Genomic DNA, 20,377 nt, shown 5'->3' on the forward strand with positions numbered 1-20,377 from the left:
GTTTTTCTTCAAATGGTAAGTGAAACTTTGTAACGTTAGGGGCCATACACAGGGCGGTACATCATCTCTGGTGGGGTTCCACATCCAGAGCTTCTGGGAACTCAGATTAGGTTCCACATGGATACTCCTCTCAAAGATACATAAGCTCTCCTCCTCTCTGCATCCAAAAACTAAAAGATTATCAAAACTAGCTAGTTTAAAATCCCCGCTAGCGACACCTTGAAAAAGAAAAAAGGGGAGTGGTATATTATACTTGGGCAATGCCTGTTGGGAAACCCGTTGTACCTGTTGTCAGAGTACTGACTGAATAGTGCAGTATGCATTATCATAGTACTTTGAGGCCAGTCTATGATGTCAGTACTATGACGTCATATTGATGACATCAGGGATCTCCATAATGGGCATAAAAGTGACACAGACAGACAGACGGATACAGAGATCTCCATATATGGACAACCGCCGATCCGACTGACGTCCCACATCTGTCCCTCGGGTGCTCAGTGATACACACACCAAGTTTGAAGTTGGATGGTTCTCGAGATATGTGGGAGGACGGCCACACAGACAGACAAACTGCATTTATAGATAGATTATATTATAGGATAACATTTGCAGATCAGCTATTTTCTGCATGTGACACCGTCATACAACAAAGTATAAATCAGGCTTAAGGGTGGACATTAGAGGACCCGTCATTGGGTCACCAAAATCAGTAGGGTTCATCTTGTTCCCGATGCAAAAGTGACAGACTTTTGGCCTGGGGGTGGTTCTGTAGGAAAGGGGGTGATCAAAATCATACATTTTGTTTTTTGCTAGTTTTAGTTTTTTTTTATAAATTCAAATTTCACGTAATGTAAAACGCTGAGGTTCTCCCATAAGCCCCCCTAGGGTTTCTTACCTCACCGGCACAACAACTAACTGTCAACTTTCCCGTGGAAAGAGGTCAAAGAACTAACATATCATGCATTATGTATATATACAGTAAACTGTTGAAATGCAAATCAATGCTGTGCAAATCAAATAAATCAAAATGAGTAGGGTTCATATTCCATTGTAATCTAGCCAGTAGCTTTCGCGGTATGTTGTTTGGGACAAAAGTGCTGGATGCATCGAGATCGCCACCCTTAGAGCCACACCACTTAGGCCAATAATATCCATATACCAGTGATTATCTATCCGTCAATGCTCCACTCAGGAGATGCCAAATGCAGCCTAGAACTCTACAAACTGATCGACAGCTTGTTAACTGAATATCAGGGCAGATGACGATGTTTGTCCCATTCCGGTGTTTTGTGGAAGCACTGTAATTAGATGTCAGGAATCAAATGAAGCACACCCAGATGCTTTAGCGATGCCAAAACAGCTGTACGTCAGTCTGCCAGCTTCCATCTGACATGGAGCCACCAGCAAACATCCCTACACAGTATCAGTAAACACCCTCACTCTCACTGCTGTTGTCCTGCTCATGTAATGGTCTGGTCTGAGCATCCCAGACTGAGTGTATAAAGGATAAGATGATTTTGCTTCTGACATGTAGACCAGGCCTTCATCTAACAGTGCAGTATGTGAATTTTATTCACACAAAGGCCAAGTACTGCATGTTCACATAATACAGTAGAACAAGGAATTTGACATTGTGCATTGCTCTCAGACACATTAATTATATACGCAAAGAATTCAGCAACAAAAAAAAGAGGGTATAAACTATAAGAGTAAAATATAGAAAAAGTAAATATAAGTATATGGCATAGGATACATATATAAGGAATAGCGTCAGACCGTCAAGTGTAAGCATTATGAGCAGTATGTTTATAGGAGCCAAATGTGCTGCCTTGTTTAATTTTGTGCTCAAATTAATCTCTCATTCAGGTGCTTAATAAAAAAACAAACTAATCTGGTGGATTAATTGCCATAGTGATTTGGAATTAATGTATGCGGGAGGATTACTACTGGCAGGCCTTATTTTTTGGTCATAAATCAGTCAGCTTTATTAAGTGGCTCTTTGAGTTTCGCTGTTTGCTCATGTTTTTTCTCTAATTAACCTAAAAACCCTGGGCAAGATCACAGAGAAAAAGATGCATAATTCTTTCCGCTCCAACTTTAATGGCTGCTGTCTGTTTGCCATTCCCAACAGCAATTCCCGACAGGTCACAGAGTGCCTGTGAAATCCTTTGTAAAATGCTGACACGTTACCCAAGTGATGTGGAGCTGTGTGTATACAGGTGTTACTCGTGGAAGTGATTTAACCGCATGAAACCAAGCGACTATTTTCTGGGGAGGTCATTCGTTGAAAAATTCAAATAGCACATCTACAAGCTTGTAGATCGGCTATTTTTGTCAAAGAGATTTTGTGTAGAGGAGGGGAAAAAAGGAGGTATTTAATTGTTAATTGGTTAACAAAACCGACAGGCTGTCATCACACACACACACACACACACACACACACACACACACACAGACACAGATACAGACACACAGACACACACAGACCACGACAAAGGTGAAGACATCAGCGAGCAAAGACCAACCTCTGACTCCTTCCTGAAGCACAGCATCGCAACTGATATTTTTTTCCGTTTTTGTTTTTATTCCCCTTTCTCTCTGGGCAGGATGGATTTTGTCTCCAGACCTGCCAGCCGTTTGACAAAGAGGAATGGTCCACCAAGGACGAAACCGAGAAAGAAAATGCCTACGACACTGTGGACAAGCCAAGAAAAATGCTGTCTAGAGGTGAGCGTGCATGCAAACTCGTTCCTTTTTTTATTATTGCATCTTTTGTTTTTAAAATGGTAAAAAATAGCTAATCTACAAGGTCACAACGCATTGCATCGTGGCACGTTTTGAGCTTGTAGATCTGCTATTTTCACTACTTTTGTGTGACACTCTTGTATGACGAAGTAGGGCATTAATTTACGGAAAAAAACTTAAAACGTTTAAACAGGTAGATACAAGGTTTCTGCCCGACAGCAACGATCTGTAAATTAAATTAATGCTGCTTTATGTTGCCTTTTAAGATTATTGTATTTTCTAATTGCTATTGTTTGTATTCTGTGCACCTTTTAGAATTAAGAGTCCATTAAGTACATCGGTGAAGTGAATTTGCCACCAATGCACTTGCAGCCACAGAGCTGACTTCCTGTAGCTACCATCAGCCCTCTAGCTCAGTGGTTCTCAAAGTGTGGTCCGGGGACCGTCAGGGGTCCTTGGGGGGGACAATCATTTTAACTACTTTAACCGTATTTTATACTTTGGCTATATTTGAAAAATTTGGAACATTTGTGCAAATCTTTGAATATAATATTTCTTAAAATTTTAAGTGAAAGTTTTTAACTCAAATGTTTGCTTCTGGAGGTCCCTGGCACAAAATACTGTGAGATGGGGGTCCACAGCCAAATACAGATCATTTTGGGGGTCCCTTGACATGAAAAAGTTTGAGAACCACTGCTCTAGCTTTCTGGACTGATGCAGGTCTTGGCAACCAATAGGATGACGGCCATGTTGAAATAAAAAAATATTTGTCATTCTTGGTTTAAGATTCCAGTCAAGACTACACCGATTCCACTGGTATCGATCTGCATGAGTTCCTGGTGAACACGTTGAAGAACAACCCCAGGTACGTTATACACACACATAGCGTGCACGTACACACACACAGACACACACACACACACTACCCTGGGGTAATACCACGTACTGACTGCTGCCAGTGCAGGAGACACTTATTAAGATTTTATCAAGCATTGATCAATGGTGGTGTGTGTGTGTGTGTGTGTGTGTGTGTGTGTGTGTGTGTGTGTGTGTGTGTGTGTGTGTGTGTGTGTGTGTGTGTGTGTGTGTGTGTGTGTGTGTGTGTGTGTGTGTGTGTGTGTGTGTGTGTGTGTGTGTGTGTGTGTGTGTGTGTGTGTGTGTGTGTGTGTGTGATCCCTGACTGTCAGTGGTCTTATCCTATGAGACCCCCTTACAAGTTTTCTAGAACATGAGTTATGCCCAAACTAATGCAGCACATACAGGTACTGTAGGAATATGACCTTTTATTTTATTGGGAACTGCATAAAATGAGTCTACATTACCAAATTAGATTATGAGAAATGAGGCAATTTCATATTTTGAAATAAAAAATTAATCTTTTGGCACATTCGTATTTATTTTTAGGTCATTTTCCATCTCACCTTTGCAGATACCTCCCACCCCCAAATTCCTTTTATGTTTGTGTTTTACTCCCCCGTTGAAGTGTGTGTGTGTGTGTGTGTGTGTCTTTCATCTACTGTCGGTGTGTGTGAAATGCAAATACCCTTGCCTTTATGCATCATTTATACTTTATTTCTAGGGATCGAATAATGCTACTGAAATTGGAACAGGACATACTGGACTTCATCAGCAATAACGAGTAAGGATAAAAATATATTTGTATTAAAATCTCACTGGCTTTTATAAGACTCACTTACGAAATAAGCCACCAAAGATCAGCTTTAAAACTCAAAATGTTAAATGTTTAACCCATTTAGACCTGGAAAGCCTATACGTTCTTATACCCTTCAATCTGGGAAAGCAGCTGTGTCCTTTAAGATGTTGCTATGTACATTTATAGCAAGACAATGATTTTTTTAGTAATGTTTTGAATAAAAGCATTCAAGTTTTTCAGAAAACTTAGGTTAGGATTAAGAAGGCGTTTTTAAAACCGGCCTCAGGTCTAAAAGGGCTTACCACTTAACACATGGGGTGCCAAAACCGTATATATCTACGGTTTTGCAAAAGGTGCAAAAAGTGACGCGGAGTGCCAAAACCGTATTTAAACGGTTTTGGTGTCTTTTTTTTTTTTTTTTTTTTTTCACACGGAAGGGGCTAGAGCAGCTCTGGGAGTACCCATTGTGATCCTGAGAAGGAAGGGCCAGATGGATCACCGAAAAAAAAAAACGCTTCCTGTCTATATCCTTCTTTAAAACGTCTGTATCTCCGAATCTGTTTCCGGTGGGGAAAACCGGTCATGCGCGATGCGCGATCCCTCCCCGTTGTAACTCGCGAGTGAAATGTTATCGTTCCAGGATGTAGCCAGGGTCATCGCGCTACATGAACGCATGCTTTTTTTTTACGTGGATTTGCTCGTCGTGGAGTCTAGAGCTTTAAACAGCAAAGCGCAGTCAATGGGGAGAATGCTGGCACCCACGGTAAGTTGTTATTAAGAAATTCAGGCACCCAATGTGTTAAGACCTATTTTATACTTCATCATGCAACGGTGTCATGTGAGAATAGTGCAAAAACAAATTGAGCATCGCGATAGTTCAGGCAGTCAAGCTGTTCCCCAGGCTCTGTCACCCTCCAATCTTTTTTAGCAGAACGCCACTCACTCTGCATACTACGTGCTCAGCATAAGTTTCAGCACCTTCTCTGCAGCTTGTCAGTGATCAGACTCCCTCCACCTCCCCAGGCGTCCTCCTTGTGACATTTAGTTCTTCACTATGTTAGTATCTTAATTGGATGGATTTCTGTGGGATTGTTATCATGTTATATCTGTGTATCTCAAGTTATGCCCTTGAAGTTGTCCATGTAATAACTCATTGTCTTGGGCTCTGCTTCAGGCAGGGTTCGTGATCTCAGATGCTGTGTCATGCTTGCGCAGATAAATCGGTAGTATCACAGGGGCCACACCGCTAAATGTAATGCAATATCATTGCAATAAATGGTTTTACTTGACGAAAGTGTCTGAACTTGTCACAAGGCGCCATTTTGTGTGTCTATTTTCCCTTTTTGTTTCACATTTTGAATGCCCAAAATAGGGAAGGCAGGTGGTGGTGGAAAGTGCTCAGTGTCAAATATGTGCTTTCTAGACATTTGCCAAAACCAGTCCATCGTCATCAGTTTAACCACTTTAACACACTTTATACACCGGCTATTTGATCTACAAGCTCTTCTATTTAATTTTCTTTTTTTTAAACTTTGAACAACACAAATCTTGTATGGGGCTCCCTGGCACAAAATATTTTCGAGTGGAGGTCCGCGGCCAAATGAATATCAATTTGGGGTTCCTTGACATGAAAAGGTTTGAGAACCACTGACTTACACTGACTAGCCAACCTATTTTCTCCGCTCTAGAAGCCAGAAGAGGAAGTTCCCTCCCATGACATCCTACCACAGAATGCTGTTGCACCGAGTGGCCGCCTACTTCGGCATGGACCACAATGTGGACCCCAGTGGCAAGTCAGTGATCATCAACAAGACGGCCAACAGCAGGATGTGAGTGCTCTGCTTTGGTTCCACCCCTGATTGCCATTATAGCTGCAGTCCCTGGTCAACGCTGGTCATTCTACGTGCCAGCCACAGTTGCATGCAGTATATTCCTTCTATAATGTACTATTATATACTGTACTATATCACTGCAACTACACATGTACAATAATACAGGTAAACCCATATTGGAACCAAATGTGAACTGTTACGCTTGATTTATACTTGGTTACATACTGTGTCGCGCATAGGAAATAGCCACTCTACAGGCTCACAACGTGTTGTGTGCCTGTAGATCGGCCAATTTTGGCATGATGTGACCCAGGGGTGCAACTACAGTAAGCATAGATAAGTCTTTATGCTCCTACACAGTTAAATCGGGATTGTACTGTGCATGTCTGCAGCTACAGCTGTCTATTAGCGTCTGTTAGAGTGAGATGCCACGAAAACTGCTGTAACCCCCTCCTCCCTCACGCACGGCAGACCCGATCAGAAGTTCTCCGAGCACATCACAGATGACAGGGTGGACGATTTCCAGAAACGCTACATCCTCAAACGTGACAACTCCAGCTTTGATCGCCAAGACACTGTGGTGGGTGTTGTTAGTTTACTCTCTCTCTCCCTCTTTCTCGCTCTCTCCCTCTCTCTCTCTCTCTCTCTCTCTCTCTCTCTCTCTCTCTTCCTCTCTCCCTCTCTCTCTCTGCCCCCCTCTCTTTCCCCCTCTCTTTCCCCAAGCTGTCATTTCCTTCTTCCTCTCTGACATGTTTGTAAGAGCGAGACATGTTTGTAAGAGCGAGACAATCTGGTGTCCCGGGCGTAGCGTTAAAGTTTGTGCGTATGTTTACGTGTGTGTTTGTGAATATATGATCTCCTCAGATCTGCATGAGTGTGACAGATGACGGGAGCAAATCAATAGAGGCAAGAACATGTGGAGTTGCAGTGGCTTAGCAACGGAATATTTTCATGTGACATGAGCTCAGGTTTTTTTGTTTGTCGCACAAATCTGAGCGTCATGCTAAAACCCGCAGGGAAATGGGAAACGGCTATGTCACGTTTCTTTTTAAATAGGCATGCTTGGTGCGATCCAATAGCTGAGTGGTTAGGGCATGCACCACATGGGCTCTTAATGCCTGACAGCAAGTCCCCGGTTCGATTCCTGGCTGCCAGACCATTTCCTGCATGTCCCCTACTCTCTCTCTCAATGTTTCCTGTCTCTCTCCATTATATATCAAATAAAGGCTCAGAAAAGCCCCCAAAATAAGATGTTAAATATTTCATAAATCGTCAAGGAACAGTGGAAAGAGAGTGTCTTGATTTCCGGTTAATTGGTATGTTGATAAAACTAGCATAATAGTTGTCCCGATTCATAAAGATCATTTGGACCCTGCTCTGCATTGCGTTTAGTCATTAATGTTGTGTTCAGGGTGCACGCTGATGATTCATAAAGATCATTTGGATACTCTTCTGCATTGCAGATGGTGCTTTTGTCCCCATTTAGCAGTCATTTAAACATCAATTTACATTAACTGTGTTGCATAAGTGCAACGCTAACGCTGTATCACAAATCAAGCGCGAGTATGTTATTATTCATAAATGTTTTGTTATTCCACAGGCATCGTGGAAATCATAAGGCACTAAAACAAATGGTGCACTCAATGCAATGATGACCGTGTTGAGTGAGTTTAATTAACAGAGATCTTGAAGTCCCTTTCACATTATAGCTGCAGAAATACTGGCGTGCAAAGGCTTGGCGTAATGCCACGGGAGTATGTGGTGATAAGTGCTGCTGCAACTATACATTAAAATAGTGTTATCTAATCCTGAAGCCAAATTAAAATGTATCCAACTTTCTGACAATCCTTCACTGTCCTGTCTCTATAAACCAGATGTATAAAATGCTTTATAGTTTATAATATACTGTAATACTTCTGAATGAGATGTGCCACATCATTGACCATCATTTTATTGTCCTCCACAGGGGGATCATTTTGTTCTAGATAAGAGGTAAGCAATGTGTTGCATTTGCAGTATTTGATCAAATTTGTACACGGTCCATTGGGCATAGAGCTGCGCAGTATATTGGAAAGGTAATCATAATCTTTGTATTCACTAAAGCAACATCAGTGCTTTTTTACAATATCAATATCATTTTTTATATTTATATACTGTTGTGTATGTCTTAAATAAAGCCTTCAAAATCACAGCCTTAAAAAACAAGTTGTACATCAAAGATGTTTCATTTTATTATTTTTGTATTTATTGTATCCAATCAATGTTGTTATCTGTAAAATGATGAGAAAGCTTGTGAGGTTATCAGTTAAATTAAATCATATTCAATAGTCCCAATATGTGATTTCTTTCCTCTGTTGACAAACATTACCAACACAAACAAACCTATTGCAACCACAACACAGCAAATACATTTAAAAGGCATATTTGCCTGTGTATGACAAGTAGAGAATCTGATTGGGCCCTTCTAAAATGTGACTCTTGTCTTGAGATTTCCAATAAGTGAAATGTCAAATAAATGTCACATTATTCAGCCATTACATTGCTCACTTTGGAATGAAACTGTTCCTGTTTAATTCACCTGTCTGTTGCCCAGAGGGTCTTGTCATACCCAGTGTCAGACGAGTGCATTATTGTACCCCCTTCTCTCCTCAGGTCTCAGAATGGAGAGGCGTGCTTGAGCAGCCAACAGAGGCGGCACATGTTCAGGTCGGTACGCCTTGTCACACACCATTCAGTTCATTACCTCTCTCAGCGCTTTGCTACCGTGTCACTAACGCAAGCACAACACAGGGTTACTTTTGAATCTGTGTGCATATTGATTTGGCACTCACAATGTTTATAATGTAATTTGACTCATCCAGTTAAGGGTTAAAAACATTATAACGCAAGCTTGAACTTAATCGTTTAGGCGAGGGGAGACTTCATTGATTTCCTTTTTTTGTTTTTTGGCTTAAAAGAATGCATGCATCATTGTGTTTGAGGGGCAAGATGCCAACTTGCCTATGTCTAAATAACATTTTGGGAACTACTGTAGTACTGAAGTAGTATTGTACTACTACTGCAGTCGAACAGTGCCTGTTCAGGGCGTGGCCATTCAGAATGCATGCTGTTTTGGAGCAGGCCGATTGCTTGGCAGTGCTGCTTGCGGTGTTGTCAAGGACCGCGGTATGGCTGCTGGTAGTGTAAACTTGTCGAGGTCTGCGGTATGGCTGCTTGTAGTGTAAACTTGTCGAGGTCTGCGGTATGGCTGCTTGCAGTGTTAACTTGTCGAGGCATTCGGTAGGGCTGCTTGTAGTGTTCTCGAGAACCACTCAACCAATCGACTTCACACTCGAGACTGCGCTCCCTTGGGTTCTCAGCAATACACGCGGCAAGTGTGAAGTCAGTCGGATGAACGGTTCTTGAAACACGCAAAGGACAGTCACACTTATACACATACTGTACAGAGATTCCATGAATAGATACTGGAGGGATAGGGGTCCCTGGAACAACATATTTTGAGATGAGGGTCTGCAGCCAAATACATATAATTTTGGGGGTCCTTGACATGAAAAAGTTTGAGCACCACTAGTATAGCAACATACGTTTTTTAGAAAACTGTTAGAATTTAGAAGACATTTGTAGAATCTTGGGTTAAGCACCCATCCACACAAACACACACACACACACACACACACACACACACACACACACACACACACACACACACACACACACACACACACACACACACACTGACCCCTTGGTCCTTGCTCTCCAGTCTGCGGGCCGGACGCTCCGGTGCCAGCCGGCAGAGCAGCTCAGAGACCGAAGCCACGGCGCGGTACAGTGAGCTGCGCCCGTGGAGCAGCACGGACAGCTCGGACAGCTCCAACCGCCTGGCCCCGCGGCCTCCTCCCATCACCAAGGCCAGCAGCTTCAGCGGCACCTCCACCGGCCTGGTTAGAGGGGACAGCACCGCCAGCAGCAAGAGCACTGGGAGGCTCTCCAAAACAGGCAAGTAGGGCGGAAGCAGGGGAAGAGAGGGAGGCGATGGAGGAGGTGCAGTTTCAGTTTCAATTTCAGCACACAAATAGTTTGGCTGTCCAAAGTAAATGAGTAGATAAATAACTGCAGGGCTTTTCTATGCCAGACTCGTATTAGTCTGGTGTTCTTATTTCTAGAATGTTTTATTTTTCCCCAACACTGAGCACCGGCAGAGACCGTGTCAAACATTGATCTGATTATACCCGTAATCAGATTCCATTCCTTGTCTTGGAATAACGAGTTCTGTCTGCCACGGTGGAACCAATTAGATCGCATCAACACTGCATTAACAAACGCCCAAGAGATGTTTTAAAGGAGAATCTTCGATGCTTTCAGTGAGGAGAGGAGTGTTTCTTGGCCCAATCTCGCAGACCAAAAAAAAAAGAATTAAATAAAAACACGCACAAACATCCCTCCGTAAAGTGAAGTTTGTGAGTTGGAGTCAAGTCTTTACCAATGAAGTCTTCAGGCTTTGCTGCGCTGTAGCAGGAAGCTCTCCGTCTCTCTCTACCAAGGTTTTTTTTCACCAGGATGGGTTGGGGGTTTTTTTTTAAGAAAGGAGAAAAAAATGTAGAATATCGGTGATGGAAGAGCCTCTCCGAAAACCGTGACAGAGGCAGAATAAAGCGGCGCAGTTTCGTTGCATAATGTATAACTCCTGGGCTACGGCACGGCGGCGAGATAAAGTTTGCGCCATTCCTCAAGTGCATTTGCTCGGTCGAAAATATCTCTTCCCTCGCTCTGCCATATTTTGTGCTTTTATCTCAGTGACATGCATGCAAACAGGGAAGATACGGACTGCTTTTTCCCTTTGTCTGTCAGTACGCAGACACTTATTTGACTCTCTACTTTATTATATATAAGATAGATCTTATTCCATTTTTCACAGGGAGCTAGCTTTTATTAAAAAAATATATTTTCGTTGTTTAGGAAGCGATTGGCTGCCTTCCTCACTTAGCGCTTGGATGTGTGAGGCAATGAGCCTTCTTGCGCCTGCTGTTCTCATCTCTCTCTGTCTCTCTCTCAGTCTCTCTCTCTTTCGCCCACAGACCACATCTTTATGCAATAGTCTGCACCGCATGTCTGCTTAAAGACAGTTTCCGCATCTCACTGCAATACAGATTGAATTGTGGTGGCGTTGATTTATTTTGTACGTTCAGGCCCTTTTACATTCTGGATGCCTTGGTTGTTAAAATGTAATTACAATCACCATAACAGGGAACATGATGGTCTTGTATATGCACATTATGCAGGAGTTTAACCACTTAAACAGTTTTCGGCAGAAACCAGCTAACGCTTTAGCATTTCTTTCCATAAATCAGGGCCATTGAAAAAATATTGAACCAATAAAAAGCATTAAAAAGCGCTTCTGACAAAACCAGCTAACTCCATTGGATCCTCAAATTTTCTGCTAAACCAGTGAAGTCCACCCGAGTTAGCTGGTTTTGCTGACTCCAGGCTCCACCCTCTTTTGACCTCCAACCTCATTGTGAGCTTGGAGGTCCATTCAGCTGTTCTTATCAATGATGAACAAAACCTCCTAACTCCACTTTTTTTAATTTCCTAAAAAATAAACATTTTGGAGTTAGCTGGTTCCTGCCGGACAGCAGAGATATACTTCGTTGACTAGTGTCCCCCCAAGGTTCAATACTGTTAATCTCTATACCAAATCTCTTCCCTAAAAATAGCGAGGGTTCATGAGGTTTAAAAGTCTACCTCGTTTGCTTCCTGCTTCCCCAGGGTCAGAATCTTCCAGTGTGGGTTCTTCGTCCAGCTCTCTTTCTCGCTCCCAGCTTCCCCTCCCAGCTCCGGCCCAGCCCCGCGGCAACGGCGTCCCCAGCACGCCCGCCGCTCTCCCCAACACTGAGGCCAAAGCCCCCCCCTGCCGCCCCGAAGTAGCAGCCAAGACTGGCCCAGCGCTGCAGCCTGCGCCCTCGGCTGTCACCACCACTGCAACTAACTTCTACCTGGTGCCTCTGGATAGCACAGGGATGCCGCCCGGTGCCACTGTTCTGGTCAACACACACACAGGTTAGTGTCCTCGCAAGGTGCCCCCCCTGGAAACTGCATGATATTTGAATGTGTCTGCACTCTGTAGCTGTCTTCGTCAAGGCTAGAAACTACAGAAGTTCCTTAGGCTATAAATCTGTCGCCGCTCTTTGTTGCCTATTCTCTTTGGCCGTTTGATCTTTCTTGCTGTGAATGACACAGCTCTTTCCTCTCTTGTCTGTCTCCTTGAGTTGCCAAAGATACTAATGTTTCTTCTGTATTGCGCGAAGAGAAGAAACACTCTTTAGCATGCCATTATAAAACGTTGCTGCATGTACGGTTCAGTGTGGTTTCTGGTGCAAGCAAAGCGAGTGATCCTTGAAGGGCTCCTCTTTGATAGGCCTGCCTCTGGTGAATTCTGACGGCAGCGCTGTGGTGTACAACCCCACTACTGCCGCCGGCCACGCCCACAACGTTGGCAGCAGGCCACAGCAGGCCAAGACCCCGCACCAGCCAACCGCTGCTACTGCTGCCCAGCAACAGCCAACCGCCAATCACCTCCTCTCGCAGGTCAGTGGGCACGGCAACATCACTAGACTTGGGGTGGGGGCGTGTGGGATTTAGCAACTTTACTTTTGGCTCGTTAAAATCTCATTCAGCCGCTCTCGAGATTCATGAAGCTGCGAGGCCGCGGCAACATTGCCCAAGGCCTTTCCGTCAGAGTTATTCAAAGACTTATTGAAAACACAGCCTTTATAGCAGTGTGAAAATAAAACAAACTCGCCGTCCAGGAAACCTCTGTCAAGGATGTGTTCTGATAGAAAGCTACAACCCTTTCTCAAACCTGACAGCACCGTAAAGGACATTTTATCCATAGTCATTAAAATCTTACGGAAACCTGAATACCTTAGTAATTGACTATTTTCGGCTAGACTTTTCAAATCAATCTGCTCTCTAAAATGCATTCAAGCGCAATGATAACAAGACATCTCTGCACGTCTGTCTGTACATCTGTACGTCTGTCTGTAGTTCAAGTATCTCGAGAACCGTCTGACCGACTTCAAACTCGATTTACATCGTTCCCAATGGGCACCGGTCTAGTTGATTTAAAAATTCATAAAAATTGCACAATGATATGTGTGTTGGATCTATCTCAAGCAACATTCAAGTCTCTAGGCTAAACATGTCAAACATAGCTGTTTGATCTGTGATCCTTTAAGTTACGGTAACTGAGCATCTAAATGCAAAAGAATGGTTGCTTAGAGCAGTGCTTTTCACATGTTTTGTGCCCACACCAATGGGCAAGTCAAAATCTAAAGGCACACCTGTATTCATAGTGAAAATAGCCAAGCTCACTTCGCACACATCGCGAGCTTGCATATCTTTGAAAGAATAAGTACTAAAACAATATTTATAATAACGCATTTGCGCCTATAATGACATGCCCCAAATAGGGACACCGGTTTGAAAATTGTTAAAATATTTTTTTTGGGGTATAGAATTTGCCTCTGTATTAGGACATGAGTGCGCACTGCGCACAAAATACTGATATAGTACATTTTTTAAAGATTATAACTTTTTGTCTAGATGCGTAGCTACCTTGCAATAATAATGGTGTGCTTGTCACAAAATCCCAAGGCACACCTGGACTGGTCTCACAGCACACCAGTGTGCCTCGGCACTGGCTAGCAACAAATAGGTCACCCCGTCTGTGCGTTGTAACATTGGCCCGGTTTACCAGCAGGGCTCCGTACCGTGTTAGCACTCTGCTCCTCTCGCAGTCTCATGTCTTATGTACCCCCATCTCTCCATCTCTCTTGTCTTCCCCTCCTCAGCCATTCCGCTCTCCTTTCCAGTCGTCCTCTACCGTGCCTGTTCAATATTCAACGGTCTCCTATCCTCCTCCTCCACCTACTCTTCCTCCTTCTACTCTTCCTCCTCCTCCTCAGTTCCTGCCCGTCTGTCCTAACCAACAGTACACTGTGGTACAGAACCTCTCTTCTCCTTTTATTTTCATTTTTTCATCACTTGTTCTTTGACGTTTTGACAGTGAAACCCTAGGGCCTAGGCCTAGCAAACTCACAAAATTGCCCTAGGGCCGGGCCAATTTTGTGAGTTTGCTTCCATCTAATGATCATGGCAAATGCCAGTTGACTAGTCATTAGTACTGTCAATACTTAGAATGGCACACCTAAATCTGTGTTGCTTGCATCACAGTGTACCAACTACCAGGCTCAGCCTGACCCTTTAGATAATTTGTAATCCTTAGATGGCAGCAAACTTAGCATCGTAGGGATCAGTTCCACTTTATTAAATATAATTCAGATCTGTCGAGCTACTGTTCTGGGAGTACATAGACTTAAAATTGAACGTCTACTATTGTACATATGTGATATGCCAGGCATAACACTCAACATAATATTAGTCAGATCCGCCTGTAAGGCTTTTTGTTGTCATTATTAAAAATTAATTATTGACTATCATTCATCTAGTTCCTACCATTGCTGGACAGTGGATCCAAATTCATCCTTACTTAACCATCCAGCTGGTTAAGTAAGGGCTAATTTATACTAACATATATAGTGACAGGCGGGTCGTGCACCAAAGTATAAATAGGGCTTTAAGTGTCCTGGTGAACTTATTACTCGCCTATGTAGATCATGCATTTGGTTAGCCTATTTTTTGACCTGCTTTCAGCCACAGATAAGTCGCCATGGATAATTACACTGATGGAAAATCTCTGTTAATAATTAATTCACTTCCAGATGTTGACACTGAATAATCCATGACCAAAAGATGTTCCTTGCTCCAACAGCTTGTCAGACCTAAACGTGAGCTGATGACATAGATAAATAGGCAGCCCCCCCCCCCCCTCGTACTTAAAAGTGGCAGAGGCTTTATAATTATTTTCACTTGATCTGACACATTTGCATGTGTAAAAAAAATCCCTTTCTTTCCATCAGCCTGAGACGCTGAACGCACAGTTCAGCCACATGAGCCTGGCGAGGCAGACACCTGGCGACAGTGGTACCCAGGATGGCCACCACTTCCCGGCTATGTACCACCACCACCACGCGTCACCCGTCATGATCCATGGGCCTCCTCTGCAGCAGGTGGCTGGCTATGTGCTCGCTGGACCCCCTGGGGGGTTCCAAGGAGGGCTCCCTGGACACCACCCGGCTTTGGCTCCAGCCACCCCCTACTCAAACGGCACAAACCCTACCCACGCCTACCCCAGCACCACGCCGGGCCCTGCAGCTTACCCCGGGCCTACGATGAACCAGTCGTTTGTGCAGCAACACACCTACATCCAGCAGCCTGTCCCGCAAGTATGAACCCCCCTCCTCGATTTAGTTACTAATGTCACATTATCTATGGTCACTGACATGTGCTATTAACTGCTTAAACCCTATATACATCATTGACCCCCCAGGGGTCTATATTTGGCCCCTCCTTTTTTCCTCTACATCAAATCTCTTTGTTGAAAATAGCCAATCTGCTTTTTTTCGGCAGATATTCGCCTATTATTACATAACCAGATTAGGGACACTAGGGTTCATGTGGTTCATAAACTGACATCTAACATGAAAAATACTGACAAGCAGTGAGGGCAGTCATTTATTCTTTTAAAATCCCAGTGGACAAAATGGAGAAGAGTGGTGTCAGCATAGTCGGGGCTGTGAAGTCCATCATGGTTATTTGTGCATTAACGGTGTGTCTTGCTATAATCATGACTGGGGACATTATTCATTGATCTTCTGAGGCTAGTAGTCACTTCTCCAGTCCATATCAAGGCCAGTGGGGCTTGCTGGAAGTTGGAACCAGTCCAAACACGGCCGACATTCTTTCGTTGCATAGGCCTATACATTGTTCCATTATCAGCGATGTTAAGAAGCAACCTTTTGCCTCTGATTCTGTCTGTGACCACTTATTTTGTTTTTCAATATAGTATTATAACACGGACACGGTACAGGTGTTGTCATTGACACATCTTTATATTTCTTTTGTCAGGCGACTACTCGGCTATAAAAAGTGATTTTTTTTTTAGGGTCGCAAAATGCTGATAGCCCAGCTACCGTTAGCATTTTGTTAACCGTCGATCAAACACCTGCACCTGAAACAAAATAGATGATCATGGACAGAATCGGAAGTGACAAAAGTTGGCATCTTAACATTGCTGGCAAAAGCAGAAGCATATTTATGAAAAAAAATGGCACCATTTGTTTGTATGCCACAGCACTCAGACCGCCTGGTGCATTGTCCTAGTAAACTGTTAATTTTATAAAAGGAAAGGGTTGCAATAAATTACATACACATCCTTATCCTTAATAACCAAAATAATCTTCCAAATCGACTTAAATCTGTCAGACTGGACTCATGATTACTTAATTGAACTGAAGACTTCATTCACAATCTATAGCAAAGCCCTGCATTAGAAACATAATTTCGTCTCTGTCGGGTGAAAACCTCACATGTCCAAAACTGTTACTTTTCAAGATTTAAAAAAAAATGGCAAAAGTAGCAGATCTTCAAGCTCAAAATGTGTTGCTTCGCACCGAGTTTCGAGCTTGTGGATCTGCTACTTTTGATACTTTTGTGACACTGTAGTAACGAAAAAACACAAAAAGTTAAAAATATGGAGATAAGAGGTTTGGTGTCCGACAGCAACGATTTAACGTTTAACTCCCAAATCCCTCTTTTTCATTTCCATCTGGAGGTGGATTTAGATTGGAATGCTGAGTGTTTATCATCTCAAATGCCTCTAATACCTAGTTCTCAGTGTGGTTGTTCATGGACTGCAAATGTTGCTCCAAAATTAAAGGAGGCAGTCCCCAGACAAATCAGGCAAAGTCAGCGATTCCTGACTCATTAGAAGGTAGCACTGTACAACATAAAATGCCTGTAATGTAGTATATTTAAACCCATTCAATCCGGGAACACATCTCTGTCATTTTAGATTTATTTGGCAATACAAAAATAGCAGATCTACAAGCTCATAGCGCTGTGCCGCGCTACGAGCTTGTAGATCTACTATTTTTGCAAGTCTTTGAATACATATTTTTTTAAAGCGAACATTTTAACTCAAATCTTTGCTTCTGGGGATTCTACAAATGTCTTCTAAATTCTAACAGTTTTTTTTTTTTTTTACTTTTTTAAACTTTTAAGCTATAATCAGTGGTTCTCAAACTTTTTCAGGTCAAGGACAAAATTATATGTATTTGGCCGCGGACCCCCATTTTAAATATTTTGTTCCAGGGACCCCCAGAAGCAAAGATTTGAGTTACAAATGTTCGCTTTAAAAATATATATATTCAGTTCGCTTTGAACAAAACTCAACTCTCCCCATACCCTCCCTCATGGGTCTTTAGTCCCCGTTCACTTCACCACATGGACAAAAAAAAATTGTAAGATGGAGGTAGGAGACACAAAGAGTCTCCTTTGTGTCTCCTACCGGAACTCATTGGATGGAAGTCGGTATGGACCTCCTGGAGAGGGACACGCAGCACGGGACTCGAACCTGCGATGTGCTAATCCAGGCTACATTAGAGCCTAAGTGCCCGGACTGCCCCTGATTTCATTCATTTAACCACAATCTATCCTACACAAAGGCCGCCCTACAGGGATAGGTGTCATCCCCGTTAGGTTTACACAGGAGAGCCATTTTCACCAACTTGCAGTTTGTCTTAGAGGTGATCTGCTGGACCTGCGGGTCCGTCGCCGCCTTCCAGAGGTCATACATGTCCTGGCCGTGATGACTGTGCGAGTTCATCATCTGCCTGTAAATGCACGGGTGGTAGGGCGCCTTGTTCCCACGTGTAAAGAAGACGTGATGCTGTGGCGTGACGCCCACGATGTTGGCACAGATACCCATGACCACGTCATCCATGTGGATAGAACCATCGAGTGTCAGCGTGGCTTGGTAGATCTTCTCCACTACGTCCCTGGAAACCACGTACCCATTCCCTGCCGTGTGGGGGGGGGGGGGGGAGTGTGTGTGTGTGTGTGTGTGTGTGTGTGTGTGTGTGTGTGTGTGTGTGTGTGTGTGTGTGTGTGTGTGTGTGTGTGTGTGTGTGTGTGTGTGTGTGTGTGTGTGTGTGTGTGTGTGTGTGTGTGTGTGTGCGCGCGGTGGTGTAAAGTAACTAAGTACATTTACTTAAGTACTGTACTTAAGTACAGTTTTTAGGTACTTTTACTTTGCTGGAGTATTTCCAATTGTCAATACTTTTACTTTTACTCCACTACATCTCAGAGGGAAATATCGTACTTTTACTCCACTACAATTATTTTAAAACTTTAGTTACTAGTTACTTTGTAGATTTGAATTATTATTACAAAACATACATTAACCACTTCAGCCCTATATACATTTCGGACATTTGAAAATAGCCGATCTACAAGCTCACAATGCGTCGAGATGCGACACATTGTGAGCTTGTAGATCTGCTATTTTCAAAATATGTTTATACAGTACATCTGAAAACTTGAAATGGGAGATTCTGCATGATGAGTACTTTCTACTTTTGGTACTTTAAGTACATTTTGATACCAATACTTTTGTACTTTTACTCAAGTAAATGTTGAATTCCGGACTTTTACTTGTAACGGAGTATTTCTAGATTGCAGTATTGATACTTTTACTTAAGTAAAAAATGTGAGTATTTTTTCCACCACTGTGTGTGTGTGTGTGTGTGTGTGTGTGTGTGTGTGTGTGTGTGTGTGTGTGTGTGTGTGTGTGTGTGTGTGTGTGTGTGTGTGTGTGTGTGTGTGTGTGTGTGTGTGTGTGTGTGTGTGTGTGTGTGTGTGTGTGTGTGTGTGTGTGTGTGTGTGTGTGTGTGCACAACATCTCTGAACAGCATGTTGTGCTGTGTGGTTCTTGTAGGTGACTACATGCTACTGTGTGGTTCTTGTAGGTGACTACATGTTACTGTGTGGTTCTTGTAGGTGACTACATGCTACTGTGCACCAGCCAACTATCCCCAGTGTTCTGGCCAGCAGCAGCACCACCACCACTATCGACCCTCCGTCACTCCACTGCCCTATAACTGCCCTCCGAGCCAACAGCAAGGTAAACACACATTTAACCACACATGTCAAGTTCCTCCAACTTTATTATAGTAATAAACTTTATTCTATTGTTGCCAAACTCTGGAATCACTACAAATAGATCAACATCTTTCAATGTCACTGGTTATATGTTTTTTCATCATTCTTTTGGAATTTATCCTAGAGTTGGGTGATATGGACAAAATCAAATAGCACTATTTTTTTTACCAAATTCATATACACAGTACCGATATTGTGACAATAATAGTATTGGAACATCAAAACATTTTTTTCAAGAATGTGAAAAAAAATTATGATTTTTTCACACATTTTGATCATTTTGAGGGCTTAAGTGATTAAAACCATGAGAAGACAACACTTACGGCCTGGACCGCTGGCGTAGCAGTCTAGGCACCTAGACTCAATGTAGCCTGACAGTGCGTAGCGGGCTCGAGTCTCGATCCCGACGGCCTTTACTGCATGTCACTCCCCATCTCTTTCCCCATTTCCTGTCAGCCTACTGTCCTATCCATTAAAGGCATAAAAGCCTGTACTGTATGCCATATCACGATATTACCATCCATAATCCCAGACGATATCTACAGTAGTCTCATATCACAATATACTGTATCGATGTATCGCCCAGCCCTCATTTTTCCACTGCCTGGCTGCCATGGCGAGAGTTTTTTTTCAGTTCTTTGAGTGAACCATTAACTGTTCACTTTGCAGCTTGGCTCCCTCTCTAAAACGTTATTTATTATTGTGGTTCCTTCATAAAGGAGACTCTAGCACAGGATAAATATCTCTCCTTTCTCTCCCTTCTTCCCTGTGTTTGTTTGTTTCACTGAGTTCAGATGTCTCCCTAGGAGTCATCCACTTGATTATTCCACATACTGTTTTCTTCCTCACTGCAGGAGATGAGATTGTTAGCTCCTGCTCAGTGCTCACTGCAGCTGTGTGTGCGCTCTCTCTCTCTCTCTTGCACGCACACACACACACACACACACACACACACACACACACACACACACACACACACTCACACTTATTTGCTAACTGGCTGTAGTAATGTTCACGCTATTGT

At 43.1% G+C, this 20,377-nt stretch overlaps 1 pseudogene across 1 annotated transcript in view; it reads left to right on the forward strand.

Moving 5' to 3' along the window:
* Positions 1-20,377, forward strand: part of LOC308080657 (R3H domain-containing protein 1-like) — a 66,758-nt pseudogene that overhangs the window by 27,690 nt on the left and 18,691 nt on the right. The window contains exons 5-16 of the transcript XR_013935052.1: positions 2,610-2,730; positions 3,535-3,613; positions 4,328-4,387; positions 6,091-6,231; positions 6,706-6,814; positions 8,201-8,226; positions 8,887-8,940; positions 9,995-10,230; positions 12,001-12,291; positions 12,650-12,819; positions 15,213-15,578; positions 19,192-19,315. The product of XR_013935052.1 is annotated as a R3H domain-containing protein 1-like (transcript). The remainder of the gene's footprint in view (positions 1-2,609; positions 2,731-3,534; positions 3,614-4,327; positions 4,388-6,090; positions 6,232-6,705; positions 6,815-8,200; positions 8,227-8,886; positions 8,941-9,994; positions 10,231-12,000; positions 12,292-12,649; positions 12,820-15,212; positions 15,579-19,191; positions 19,316-20,377) is intronic.

The sequence above is a fragment of the Gymnoscopelus braueri genome (assembly GCF_963280865.1).
Source record: "Gymnoscopelus braueri genome assembly, chromosome: 24".
Classification (NCBI taxonomy): Eukaryota; Metazoa; Chordata; class Actinopteri; order Myctophiformes; family Myctophidae; genus Gymnoscopelus; species Gymnoscopelus braueri.